Source organism: Callithrix jacchus, chromosome 12, assembly GCF_049354715.1.
Source record: "Callithrix jacchus isolate 240 chromosome 12, calJac240_pri, whole genome shotgun sequence".
Lineage (NCBI taxonomy): Eukaryota > Metazoa > Chordata > Mammalia > Primates > Cebidae > Callithrix > Callithrix jacchus.
In genome coordinates this window covers 30,401,420-30,415,037 of record NC_133513.1, presented here as the reverse complement: position 1 = coordinate 30,415,037, position 13,618 = coordinate 30,401,420, and the positions used below count along the sequence as shown (strand labels likewise).

Here is a 13,618-nt window from a genome sequence, read left to right as displayed (position 1 = left end):
CTGGGAGACAAGAGTGAAACTCCATCTCAAAACAAACAAACAAAAATGGTAGGCCAGGTGTGGTGGCTCACACCTGTAATCCCAGGCCTTTGGGAGGCACAGGCGGGACCAGGAGTTTGAGACCAGTTTGGGCAACATGGCAAGATAAAAAAATGAAAAAATTAGCCAGGCATACTGGTGCATGCCTGTAGTCCAAGCTAGCTGGGAGGCAGAGGTGGGAAGACTGCTTGAAACCAGGAAGTCTAGGCTGCAGTGAGTGGTGATTGCACCACTGGACTTCATTCTGGGCAACAGGGCATGACCCTGTGTCTAAACAGACAAAGGAAATGTAAGGATGCTTCCCATAGCACTGCAGTGGTAACGGTGGAGCCAGCGCTGTCCAGGGAAGCCAGGCTTGCTGAATGCAGTGTAACTGTTTCTTATCGCTGCTGTAACAAATTGCCGCACTAATAGAGGCTTAAAGCCGCAGACATTAGCCGGGTACAGTGGCTCACACTTGTAATCCCAGCACTTTAATAGGCCAAGGTGGGTGGATCACCTGAGGTCAGGAGTTCAAGCAGCCTGACCAACAAGGTGAAACGCTGTCTGTACTAAAAATACAGAAATTAGCTGGGTGTGGTGGCAGTGCCTGTAGTCCCAGCTATTCAGGAGGCTGAGACAGGAGAATTGTCTGAACCCAGGAGGCAGAGGTTGCAGTGAGCCGAGACTGCACCACTGCACTCCAGCCTGGGTGATAGAGCAAGACTCTGTCTCAAAAAACAAAAAACAAACAAAAACCACAGACATTGATTCTCTTACAGTTCTGGAGAAGTCCAAAGTTAGACTTACTAGGCTAAAATCAAGGTCTCAGCAGTGGTTCCCTCCAGAGGAGGCAGGGGAGGGTCTCTTTCTTTGCCTTGTCCAGCTTCTAGAGGCGGCCTGTATTCCTTGGATTGTGGCCCCTCCCTCATCTTCAGATCAGTGCATCTTCCAGTCTCTCTCTCTCCATTGTCACATCCTCTCTGACTCTCCTGCCTCCCTCCTCCAAGGACCCTGTGATGATGCTGGGCCCACTTGAATAATCCAGGACACTGTTCCTATCTCAAGATCCTCAATTTCATTACACCTGCAAAAGCCCACGTGCCATATAAAGCAACGCATGTGTCGATTCTGGGGATTCAGATGTGGACATCTTTGGAGGGCCATTCTTTGTGGTAATGTCGGTTTTCTGGGTGTTTCAGCCACCTCATGACTCCCCTCAGCCACTCCCGAGGGAGGAGAGTGCTCTGTAGACGTCAAGTGCCTTGTATGGGTTACTGGTGTGGTGTTAAAGCTCAGAATTCAGGTTCCGGGTTTGAATCTCAGCATCTGCATTCATTTGTTGCATGACCTCAAGCAAGTGACTGAACTTTTCTGTGCCTCCATTTTCTCATCTATATAAAATGGACATAATAGTGACATCAGCCTGGTGAGAATATTCTGAGGGTTAAATGAGGCAACACATGGAGAGACAGCCCTTGGCCTGGGATGTAATATGTGCTCAATAAAGGCAGGTTTTGTTGTATTGCCACATTTTACAGATGAGGATACTAGGGGGGTAGGGACCAGAGACTCCTGTTACAGAGGCTGGGGATGGAAGCCTGGCCCCTGACAGGTGTCCATTTTTAAGCAGCCTTGAGAAGCTAAAGTTTGAGTCTCCCCAATTCTTGTCCCTGTCCTGGTCACAGGGCCCAGGAAACTGGGCCCAGGCATCCCCCCACCCTCTCTGTGACCCATTCTTTGACCTGGTTTAAAAGCCAGTTTGGGCCAAGCACGGTGGCTCGTGCCTGCAATCCCAGCACTTTGGGAGGCCGAGGCAGGTGGATCACTTTAGGTCAGGAGTTCGAGACCAGCCCGGCCAACACGGTGAAACCCCATCTCTACTAAAAATACAAAAATTAGCCAGGCGTGGTAGTACGTGCCTGCAGTCCCAGATACTCAGGGGGTTAAGGCAGGAGAATCACTTGAAACTGGGAGGTGGAGGTTGCCTGGGCAACAGAGCAAGATTCCGTCTCAAAAAAAAAAAAAAAAACAATTTGACTGGATATGGTGGTTCACATCTGTAATCATAGCACTTTGGGAGGCTGAGGTAGGAGGCTCGCTTGAGCCCAGTAGGTCAAGGCTGCAGTAAGCTATGATTGTGCCACTGCGCTCCAGCCAGTGTGACAGAACAAGACCCTGTATCTTAAAAAAAAAATAGTAGGCCAGATGCGGTGGCTCAGGTCTGTAATCCCAGCACTTTGGGAGGCTGAGGCAGGTGGATCGTGAGGTCAGGAGTTCAAGACCAATCTGGCCAAGATGGTGAAACACCATCTCTACTAAAAGTACAAAAATTGGCCAGGCATGGTGGTCGGCATCTTTAATCCCAGCTACTCAGGAGGCTGAGGTTACAGTGAGCCAAGATCGAGCCACTGCACTCCAGCCTGAGCAATAGAGCGAGACTCCATCTTAAAAAAAAAAAAAAGTAAACATGGCAAATTTAAAAAGCTATCTCTCCCAGAGCCACAGCCCTTATTTATCACCTTGCTGTCCCCTTTCCACCTCCTCCCAAGTCCACACTGTCTTTGTGAAAATCCTTCTACCCCTGGCTCTCGGCCCCACCTCCAGGGCTCATCGACTTCTCTCATCTGTGCCCTCGTCCATCCATCCTTGGCCTCTCCCCTCTTCCTGGTCCAGGAACTGTCTCTTGCCCTGGCCTTGCTTCTCTTTGTGCACACTTTCCCTACTGGGTCCCACCTGCCCTTTGAATCAACAGTTCCTCATTCTCTGCCTCTAAGTTCTGCCCCACCTCCAGACTCCGAGAGCCAAATGGCTGCATCACATCTCCACTGCGATGTCCCAGAGACCCAGCCTCATCCTCCCCCCAACCTATTCCTATCATGCCAGGAGCCAGCCAAGACGGTGACACCAGGAGTCAGAGTCACTTTCCAGGAACCACCACGTCCTATTAGGTCTTAAGTAATTCTCCAGTTGGCCCCTTTCTTCAGGGCAGCGCTGCTTTACTAGGTACCAACAAAACTAACAGCCTCCTGGTGGGGTTCCCTGCCTCCCTCTTGCCCGCCTCCAATCCATGCTCCACCCAGTAGTTGGGCAATCTTCCAGAAACCCAAATCTGTCCATGCCATTGCCCCCAGTTAGAACCTTCCTGTCCTCACTCCCTTGCAGGATGGAGACCACAGCCTGCTGTGTACCCACACCTGTAGCCACTCTTTCAGCTGCTCGTCTCTCACCCCTTGGGTTTTGCTAACACTGGCTGTTCCACCAGGAAAGCCCCTCTCACTTTGCCTGGCTGATGCCAATGCAGTTTTCAAGCCTCAGCTTCTGGGGTGTCTCCTCTGCCTTCCCTCAGCCCCTCACCCCTCCTCTGCTGTGTTGTGGAGTGGTGGCTGTTGCTTTGTAATGATCCATGTCTGCTTGGGTCTTTAGCTCCAGCCTAGGAGCCCCAGGAGGGCAGAGATTCCCTTTATTCATAGCAATAGGTACTTGTGTGCATTTACTATTTGCTGGGCACTGTTCTAGGACCTGAGGATGCAGCATAAAGAACACGGAAGAAATAGCTGGGCATGGTAGCTCCCGCCTGTAATCCTAGCACTTTGGGAGCCTGAGGCAGGTGGATCACTGGATCACCCAAGATCAGGAGTTCAAAACCAGCCTGGCCACTTCTGCTGAAAATACAAAAAAATTAGCCGGGACACAAAAATAATCCCTGCCCTCATGGCACCTGTCTTGAGGCAATTATATCCTGAGTAGGAAGTTAGAAGTGCTCTGGAAAAAGAAAGCAGAGAACCTGAGAGATGGGGAGAGAGCAGGGTGCAACTTTAACCGGGTGGCGGGGGTTGGAGGGTTCTCACTGAGGCAGTGATTGGTGAAAAGCTGGAAGGAGGTGAGAGAAAGAGCCTTGCAAGTATCTGGGAAGAGCATTCCAGGCAGAGGGAATGGCTAGTGGGAAGGAGAGCCAGTGTGGCTGGAGCGGAGGGAGGGAGGGGTAGGGGAGTGAGTTCAGGTCCAGTGGGCCTCGAAGGCAGGGCAAGAACTTAATCTATCCTTTACACTGGAGGAACGAAAACCAGGGCAGTACTCGTCATGCCCAGAGGCAGGCGGAAGCTGGGCCAGATGAACTGATGATCCCCCTGCTTAGAGGCCAGTGACAGGACTTGGCTTTTCCTCTGGGTACCAGGGAGGGTTCTGAGCAAAAAAGCATAATCAGAATTATGTTTTGTTCGTAAATTGTTTTTGTTTGTTTGTTTTTGAGATGCAGTCTCGCTTTGTCACCACGCTGGAGTGCAGTGGCGCGATCTCAGCTCACTGCAACCTCTGCCTCCCAGGTTCAAGTGATTCTCCTGCCTCAGTCTCCCGAGTAGCTGGGACTACAGGTGCACGCCACCACATCCAGCTAATTTTTGCATTTTTAGTAGAGACAAGGTTTCACCATGTTGGCCAGGATGGTCTCAATCTCTTGACCTTGTGATCTACCTGCCTCGGCCTCAAAGTGCTGGGATTACAGCTGTGAGCCACCCTGCCCAGCCATTTTTTTTTTTTTTTTGAAATGGAGTTTCACTCTGTCATCCAGGCTGGAGTGCAGTGTTGCAGTCACGGCAACCTCCACCTTCTGGGTTCAAGGGATTCTCCTGCCTCAGCCTCCTAAGTAGCTGGAATTACAGGCACCTGCCACCATGCCCCACTAATTTTGTATTTTAGTAGAGTTGGGGTTTCACCATGTTGGCCAGGCTGGTCTCCAACTCCTGACCTCAGGTGATCAGCTCGTGTCGGCCTCGAAAAGTGCTGGGATGACAGGCGTGAGTCACTGTGCGGGCTCGGCCTGCATGCACATTGTTCACTAGAGCCCGGTATTCATTTACAGGTTTTTCCCCCCCTTTGATGTAAAATATTCATATAGTAAAATGCATAGGTGTTAACTGCACGATTCAGTGAATTTTAACAAATGCATACTGCCAGGTGTGGTGGCTCACTGGGAAGCCAAGGCAGGAAGATCCTTTGAGTCCAGAAGTTTGAGACCAGTCTGGGCAACATAGTGAGACCTCATCTCTACAAAAACTTAAAAAAAAAAGTTATCTGGGCATGGTGGTGCACACCTCTAGTCACAGCTACTTGGGAGGCTGAGGCGAGAGGATTGCTTGAACCCAGAAGTTCAACGTTGCAGTGAGCTATGACTGTACCACTGCACTCCAGCCTGGGCAACAGAGCAAGACCCTGTCTAAAAAAAAGAAAAAAAGCCAGGCATGGTGGCACATGCCTATAGTCCCAGCTACTCGGGAGGCTGAGGCTGGAGGATCGCTTGAGCCCAGGAATTCTGGGCTGCAGTGCACTATGCCGATCGGGCGTCTGCACTAAGTTCGGCATCAATATGGTGACCTCCCAGGAGTGGGGGACCATCATGTTGCCTAAGGAGGGGTGAACCGGCCCAGGTCGGAAACGGAGCAGGTCAAAACTCCTGTCCTGATCAGTAGTGGGATCGCGCCCGTGAATAGCCACTGCACTCCAGCCTGGGCAACACAGCAAGACCCAGTCTCTAAAAGCAAAAGAAAACAGAACAAAACAAAGGCATACCTCTGCATAAGGAAACTGTTCTCAAATACAGAGCATCACTATCACTGGCCAGAAAGTTCCTACTGCCCGCTTCTATTCCCCAGCTCCCCAGAGTCAACCACTGTTCTTTTTTTCATAAGATAGGGTCTTACTCTGTTGTCCAGTATGAAGTGCAGTGGCATGTTCACAGCTCACTAATTTTTTTCTGTATTTTTTTTTTGCAGAGATGTGGTCTCACCACATTGCCCAGGCTGGTCTTGAACCCCTGGGCTCAAGTGATCTGCCTGCCTCTGCCTCCCAAAGTGCTGGGATTACAGGTGTGAGCCACTGCACACAACCTTTTTGTTTTTGCTGTTGTTGTTCAAATGACTTTAATGATGCCACGGTGTCTGTCCTCCCCCAGGTAACTGGGTAAACTGTTTCTTTCTTTTTTTGTTTTTTAGATTATAGCTCACTGCAGCCTTGAACTGCTGGGCCCAAGTGATCCTCCCACCTAAGCTTCCTGAGTAGCTGGGACCACAGGCATGTGCTACTGTACCCAACTACTTTATTTTTTTATTTTTTATTTTTGTAGAGAAGGGGTTCATTCTGTGTTGCCTAGGCTGGTCTGGAACTCCTGGCGTCAGGTGATCCGCCTGCCTCTGCCTCCCAAAGTCCTGGGATTACAGGCATGAGCCACCACACCTGGCCTGATTGTTTTAAAATAACAGATTAGGTGAACCTGTTCTAGCACTTCATGTAAATGGCATTAAGCAGTATGTAACTCTTTTGCATCTGTTTTCTTTTACTCAGGCAAATATTCTTGAGGGTCATCCAGATTCTTGTGTGGATCAGTAGTTTGTTCCTTTTTGCTGCTAAATTGTATTCCACAGGCCAGGACCTCTCTGCTGGGTGGAGAAAAGATGGGCCCTGGCTCCAGCTCCCTGCACCCTGTGGTGCCCAGGGCTCAGAGACTCAGGTGAATGCACCCCAGGGAGATGGACAGGCTTTTCTTAGGAATTTCTAGAATGGGGAGTCTGTGGCTTCTGTCTCCTCAGAAATCTGGGAAAACAGAACTACATCAGGAGAATGTAGCATGACCAAGATTCCACCATCCACCATCCCTGTTTGCCCAGGACTTTCCTGGTTTGCGCACTGCAAGTTCCGTGTCCCAGGAGACCCTCCAATCTTGAGCAAACTGGGATGGTGGATCACCGTCACCCTAGCAGCATACTGCCACTGCCCTTGGGGCTTCCGGACCCTTCTCACACAAGATTACATTCTGTTCCTAGGGACTGATTTTCTTTACACTCTAAACTGGGCTTCTTCTTTGCTCTAAAACTTCCCATGGTTCCCCATGGCTGTGCCTGGCAACTCAAAGGACATAAGTCTCTGGTACTGGTTCTCAAACTGCTGCATATTGGAGTCACTTGGGGAATCATATAAATATTCTAATGGCTGCCTTCCACCCCAGATTTTTTTTTTTTTTTTTAGACAGAGTCTCGCTCTGTTGCTCAGGTTGGAGTGCAATGGTGCGATCGCAGCTCACTGCAACCTCTGCCTCTCGGGTTCAAACAATTGTCCTGCCTCAGCTTCCCGAGTAGCTGGGATTATAGGCACCTGCCACCACTCCCAGCTAATTTTTTTATTTTTAGGAGAGACGGGGTTTTACCATGCTAGCCAGGCTGGTCTCGAATTCCTGACCTCAGGCGATCCGCCTGCCTTGGCCTCCCAAAATGCTGGGATTACAGGTGTGAACCAAGTCTTTTTTTTTTTTTTTTGAGATGGAGTCTCGCTTTATCACCCAGGCTAAAGTGCAGTGGTGCCATCCCAGCTCACTGCAACCTCCGTCTCCCGGGTTCAAGTGATTCCCTTGCCTCAGCCTCCTGAGTAGCTAGGACTACAGGCGCACACCACCACACCTGGCTGATTTTTTGTATTTTAGTAGACACGGGTTTTCACCATGTTGGCCAGGATGGTCTCGATCGCTTGACCTCATGACCCACCACCTCGGCCTCTCCAGGTGCTGGGATTACAGGCGTGAGCCACCGTACCCGGCCCCAGCCCAGGCCAAGACATTTTTAACTGGTATTTTGTGCGACATGGGCTCTGCGATTTTTTTTTTTTTTTTTTGAGATGGAGTTTCGCTCTTGTTGCCCAGACTGGAGTGCAATGGTGCAATCTCAGCTCACCGCAACCTCCACCTCCTGGGTTCAAGCAATTCTCCTGCCTCAACCTCCTGAGTAGCTGGGATTAGAGGCGTGTGCCACCACACCCAGCTAATTTTGTATTTTCAGTAGAGACCAGGTTTCCCAAACTCCCAAACTCAGGCTATCCATCCACATCCACCTCCCAAGTCCTTGGGATTTTTAAAAGCTCTTAAGGTGATGCTAACATGCTGCAAAGCTCGGAGCCACCAACCTGTGAATGTGATTTGTTTGGCTTACATGGTGTTGAACATGTTGGCAACATTAAAATCAAGTGATTTCATATAAAAATCTGGACTCAGGCCAGGTGCAGTGGCTCACATTGTAATCCCAGCATTTTGGGAGGCTGAGGCAGGAGAACTGCTTGAGCCCAGGAGTTGAGGCTGCAGTGAGCTATGTGTTGCTACCCTTCAACCTGGGCAACAGAGCGAGATCTCCCAAAAATAAAAAAAGAAATCTGGACTCCAGCTACCCTTTAAAGCAGACGTTCTGAGATACTGAGTTTGCCTCCTGGAGTGGTCATGGGGCAGGAGGTGGGGGGCTTGGGGGTGCAGAACACGGACTGCCCTGGGGGCAGAGCCTGTGCCCTCCAGTCCCACCATCCCTACTGCTCCCTGGTGTCCCACTCTCCTCCTTGCTGTTCACTTGCATGGCCTCCAGGCTAATGGCTGCGTTTTACAGCCAGGCTTTCCAGCCTTGGCCTCTGCTCACCTTCTCTGCCTTCTCACTTCCTGCTCTAGTCATCTTCATCTCATGTCCTGCCTTCCAGCCACATGGGCTGCTTGGTCCCTTCCACACCTGTTTTTGCCCATGAGTTCTCCCACCAAGTTCCTTATGCAGATAACCACCTGCTGGATTTGGCCCCTGCCCACCTCTCCTGCCCCTTTCCCCAAGCTCTCTTCCAACTCATGCACAGAACTTCTACCACAAGGAAGCGGCCAAGCTGTTAGCACTCTTGCTCCCTCTGGGAAGCCCTTTCCATCCCTTCACCCTCCCCTTCTCTTTCCTATCTCAGGCTTTGGGTTTTATCTCACCTTCTCCAAGGTTCCCTGGCCTTCAAACTAGGTCAGATCCCTGGTTAGTCACTGTACTTCCTCTTTCTCACTTCCTTCATCTCGCTTCCCCTGTGAGAATAAGGTCACATCTGTCTCATAATCTCTGTCTTCCTATGGCCTAGTGTGGTGCCTGGCATACAGTAGGTGCCCATTAATGATGAATGAAAGCAAGCACATCTCCCTTTCTCTACTGGCAATATCCTACTCCTTTTCTGGTTACATTTCTCCTATAGCATCCAATTCCGTTCTCGAGACCCAAAAGATCTCTGAGGTCTTGTGATCAATGGAGTTTTAGCTCAGGTCCATCTCACAGTGGGCCCAGTGGTTCCCCAGATTCCTCCTGTAGTTATTTCTCCAGGTCCAGAATGAGTGCATTGGTGGCACAGGCATACCCAGCAAGTGGCAGAATCCCCTGATCAGTTAACTCAGTGTCGCTGTGCATAGCTGTGACAGCAGGGATACACCTGGTTGGTGACCCCAGTACCCCACCGGGGACAGCATAAGGGCAGAGCACAGGAACTTACTTTCCATACTCTTGCATTTGCCTGTGGATTTGCAGCTGGTAATGGCGTTCTTGCCCGGCCCTCCTTTGTTCTTCCTGGCACCCAGGCAGCTGTGGCGTAGTGAAAGGGCAGGATGCAGGATAGGAATGCAGCTATTTCTGATTCAGACTAATTTGCCCTAACTGTGATTTAGGGCAAGGCCCTTCCCCTGTTTAGACCTTAGTCGCCTCATCTGAAAAATGGAGCCAATAATCTTTTCCTCATCTTTGGGGTCATCCATCTTTGAACCACATCAGAAGCAGCGGGAACCAAGTGCAGAGGACGGATGGTCGCCCTTAAAAGCCGTATGGGAACCAAATTTTTGTAAAGTAAACATTTTCAACCTTTATATTTTGGAATCACCGGCGGTATTTATTACGTGGACTCTAGGAAATGGAGGAAATACAATGCCAAAAACAGAAAGTAAAACTCTGCTGTCCTGTGCCGCGGCCCGGTGGAGGTTTTAATGTCTGTATCTCAAAATCTGGTTGAGGGCACGGGTGAAACGAGCCCAGTGAGGCGCTTGGACTCTGGCTCAGGGCTATGCTCGCAGTGGCGGCGTCTGCAGCGCCGCCCTTCCAGCCTTTGTGGTGCTCGGAGAAGACAAAGGCAGGCGGCGTGGCCGCGGCCGTGAGAAGAGTTAAGGCCACCGACGCAGCCCTGGCGCGTGCTAGAGCGGCCGGTGGAGGACTTCCGGTTGGGGCGCGGGCGGGCGCCGCGTGTTCCTAACCCGCCGCGGCCGAGCCCTCCCGCGACCCTGCGGTAGGCTGGGCAGCGCTGTCTCCGGCTGCGGCCGGCAGTGGGGGATGTGTCGCTTGGCCTCGCCTGCGCCGCGGCGGGAGACCTGCATCTAGGCCGGGCCCTCCTGCAGGGTCTGCACTCGCGATCTGGGCCGTGGGCAGCATCGTGGCCCCTCTGGGCCTTGGTTTCCCCGGCTGTCATAGGGGCGTGAGGATCCCGAGCGAGCTAGAGGCAGGCTGCTTCTTCAGTTCCCCTGCGCGGTGGAGCCCACTGCATGCCCGTTATGCAGTTAAGGAAGCTGACACCTGGGAGGAGTGCGCTACGCTGCAACCGCGGAGAGCAGCTCTCCCTCGCGCTGCTGCCGTCGGCAGAGACCTGGCCAGAGCCAACCCGGGTCTCCAGCGCGGCTGCTTCGGCGGCGTGCGAGGACTTTCCGACCGGGGCCTCCACCCGCGGGCTGACCGTGTCAGGCACGCCATGCACGGCGCTTCTCATTCTCACTGCACCTCTCGAGGCAGGAGCTGCTGTTCCTGTGTCACTGATAGAAAAACTGGCTGGGGTGATTCTCCAGAGTCAAGACTTAGGTCTGTGGCTCAGTAGGAAGGATAGAAACCCTGGCTTCCTCTCACTAGTTCAGAGACCCGGCGAAGTTAAATAATAATGGCCCTGGCTAAGGGGTCTTTAAGTGTTCTCCCCGCCCTCCTTTTTTTGTTTTTGTTTTTGTTTTGTACTGAGACTGCCTCACTGTCCCCAGGCTGGAGTGCAGCGCTGCAAACTTGGCTCACTGCAGCCTTGACCTCCCAAGGGCTCAGGCGATCCTCCCACCTCAGTCTCAGGAGTGGCTGGAACTATAGACACGCGCCACCACGCCCGGCTAAATTTTCTATTTTTTGTAGAGTCAGGGTCTCAGTATGTTGTCCAGGCTGGTCTGGAAGTCCTGGGCTCAAGCGATCCTCCTGCCTCAGACTCTCAAAGTGCTGGGAGTACAGGCATGAGTCACTGCCCTGACAACCCTTTAAAAAGAGATTAAGAATTGAATTTAGGCGGGCCTGGTGGCTCACGCCTGTAATCCCAGCACTTTGGGAGGCTGAGGCGGGCAGAGGCGGGCAGAGGCAGGCAGATCACTTGAGGTCAGGAGTTCAAAGCAGCCTGGCCAACATGGTGAAACCCCGTCTCTACTAAAAAAACAAAAATTAGTCGGGTGTGGTAGCCAGAGCCTGTAATCCCAGCTACTTGGGAGGCTGAGGCAGGAGAATCGCTTGAACCTGGGAGGTGGAGGTTGCAGTGAGCCAAGATCAGGCCACTGCACTCCAACCTGGACGACAGAGCGAGACGCCATTAAAAAAAAATGGAATTGACACATTCCTTTCTCTATGTATATGTGTGTGTATCTCTCTAGCTATCTATAATTTTTTTTTTTTTTTGAGACAGTCTTGCTCTATCTCCCAGGATGGAGTGCAGTGGCTCAATCTTGGCTCACTGCAACTTTCGCCTCCTGGGTTCAAGCGATTCTCCTGCCTTAACCTCCTGAGTAGCTGGGATTACAGGTGCCTGCTACCATCCCTGGCTAATTTTTTAATTTTAGTAGAGACGGGGTTCTACCATGTTGCCCAGGCTGGTCTGGAACTCCTGAGCACAAAGTGATCTGCCCACCCCAGTCTCTCAAAGTGCTGGGATTACAGGTGTGAGCCACCACACACAGCCCATATATAAATATTTTAAAATAACACCTTTACTGAGAGATTTGATTCACACACCATACAACTCACCTATTTAAAGTGTACAATTCAATGGTTCTTAGTATTTTCACAGTTTTGCAATTATCACCACAGTCAATTTTCAAACATTTTCATTACCCCTAAAAGAAACAATACCCATTAACAGTAACTTCCATGCCTTCCTCCTCCTACAGTTGTAGCCTACTACAAATCTACTTTCTGTCTCTAAAGAGTTGCTTATTTTAGACATGTCATATAAGGCTTTATGTGGCCTTTTCTTTTTTTTGACTTAGATAACCTTTTCGTTGTTGTTTTTAACAAAATCAGCCTCTTGAGCTAAGAGCTCTGGCCTGTAATCATAGCCAGCTAGAAATGAACAGCGTTGTTTTGGTTTTGTTGTATGTATTTTTACCACTCTAGGGTAAATGATAGGAATTTCTCATTTATGGCAGTGATTAAAGTTTCCTTTTTGAATACACCTATTTCCATCAAAATGTGAGTTGTTAATTTTTAAAGGACAAGATTAAGTAAACAGTAGTAGAGGTGATCCACAAATGTGTCAGAGGTTGGGAAGATGGGATGTGAATGCAGTTTGGCAAACACTGGATTGTCTGATTTAAGGTTCTCCGGGTCATCGTTTGAAAACCACCCTCACCCTATTCTTTCATTGCATTTTCCTGACCACTCCTGTGAGGAAGTGCATGATTTTATTGACGAAGAAACAGATTCAGAGAGGTCAGATACAGTAACTTGTCCAGGGTCACACAGCTAGTGACAAAAGCTAGGCTTAACCAAAAGTCTGTCTGATTGGCAAAGCTAACTACTTACCAAGTCTGGAAGTAGGATGGGGGTTGGGGAATGGACTGGCAGGCTTGAGAGGGACTCTGGCCACTACCCAAAACATGCAGGCACCAGGCTGGCTGAGTTGTTTTGGGTACCTCTTCTAACAAATATTCAGATATTTCTATGAAACAATTTATGACTCTAAATAGAAATCCCATCTCATTCGCCACTGGGGCTTTCTCCCTCTCTCAAGGGCACACCACAGTTCAGGAAGTGCTGCCTGCCTGGAGAATGAGGGTGTGTGGGTACCATGCTGGTGGTGAGGAGTCTGATCTCTAGTTCATTATGGTTGCTGCTGGCATCACTTTCCAAGCCCACAGGGAACCCTTACACTCCATGACTTCTGCCCTGTTCCACCTGTGGGCACCAGAACCTCTAGGCTGCCTGAGACTTCCTGGATATATATATATATGGTGTCCCATGTTTCTGGAATGTCAGGCCACTGCCTGCTCTCAGGACTGGCCACTTTTCTGGAACACAACCACAGGGCATTCATCAGGACATCCTCTCTCCCCTTCCTGGCCAAGGATTTCTCATCCCTTGCCATCACCTTCATCAGAACTCTGCCTCCTCCCTCAGACCCTATTCCTCATCTTATTCTTTCCCTGTGGGCTTTAACTCCATTAAATTCAGAGCCCATTTCCGATTAACACTAATACCCTTTTCCAGAGAGAGCTTAATTTTACACCTTAATTTTTGAAACTGTAGCATATAGAAGATAAGCAAAACAACCAGGTCCTGCCATGCTCTTGTTCAACACTGATTTAACTCAGTCCACCTCTCTCACACAGCTGTGCAGTTCAACTCAACCCAAACTTGAAGCTAAGCACTTCCAGGCAGAGTGATTAGGGTCCATCGGGCCTCACTCAAGTTCGGTGAGAATCTCAACCCTAACTCCAAGCAATTATCCGAATGATTTTGGACCATATAAAACAAAATAGCAGCCAGGTTCACTGCCTCACACCTGT

The 13,618-nt window shown here is 50.3% G+C and overlaps 1 protein-coding gene and 1 long non-coding RNA gene across 5 annotated transcripts in view; one reads left to right on the top strand and one right to left on the bottom strand.

Annotated features, from left to right (window-relative positions):
* BCL7C (BAF chromatin remodeling complex subunit BCL7C) overlaps positions 1 to 13,618 on the top strand; it is a 56,828-nt gene that overhangs the window by 8,520 nt on the left and 34,690 nt on the right. The window lies entirely within an intron of this gene.
* The window catches only part of LOC118146233 (uncharacterized), a 58,856-nt gene continuing 46,518 nt past the window's right edge, over positions 1,281 to 13,618 (bottom strand). The window contains exon 3 of the long non-coding RNA XR_013524781.1: positions 1,281 to 1,412. This is a non-coding gene — a long non-coding RNA (uncharacterized LOC118146233). The remainder of the gene's footprint in view (positions 1,413 to 13,618) is intronic.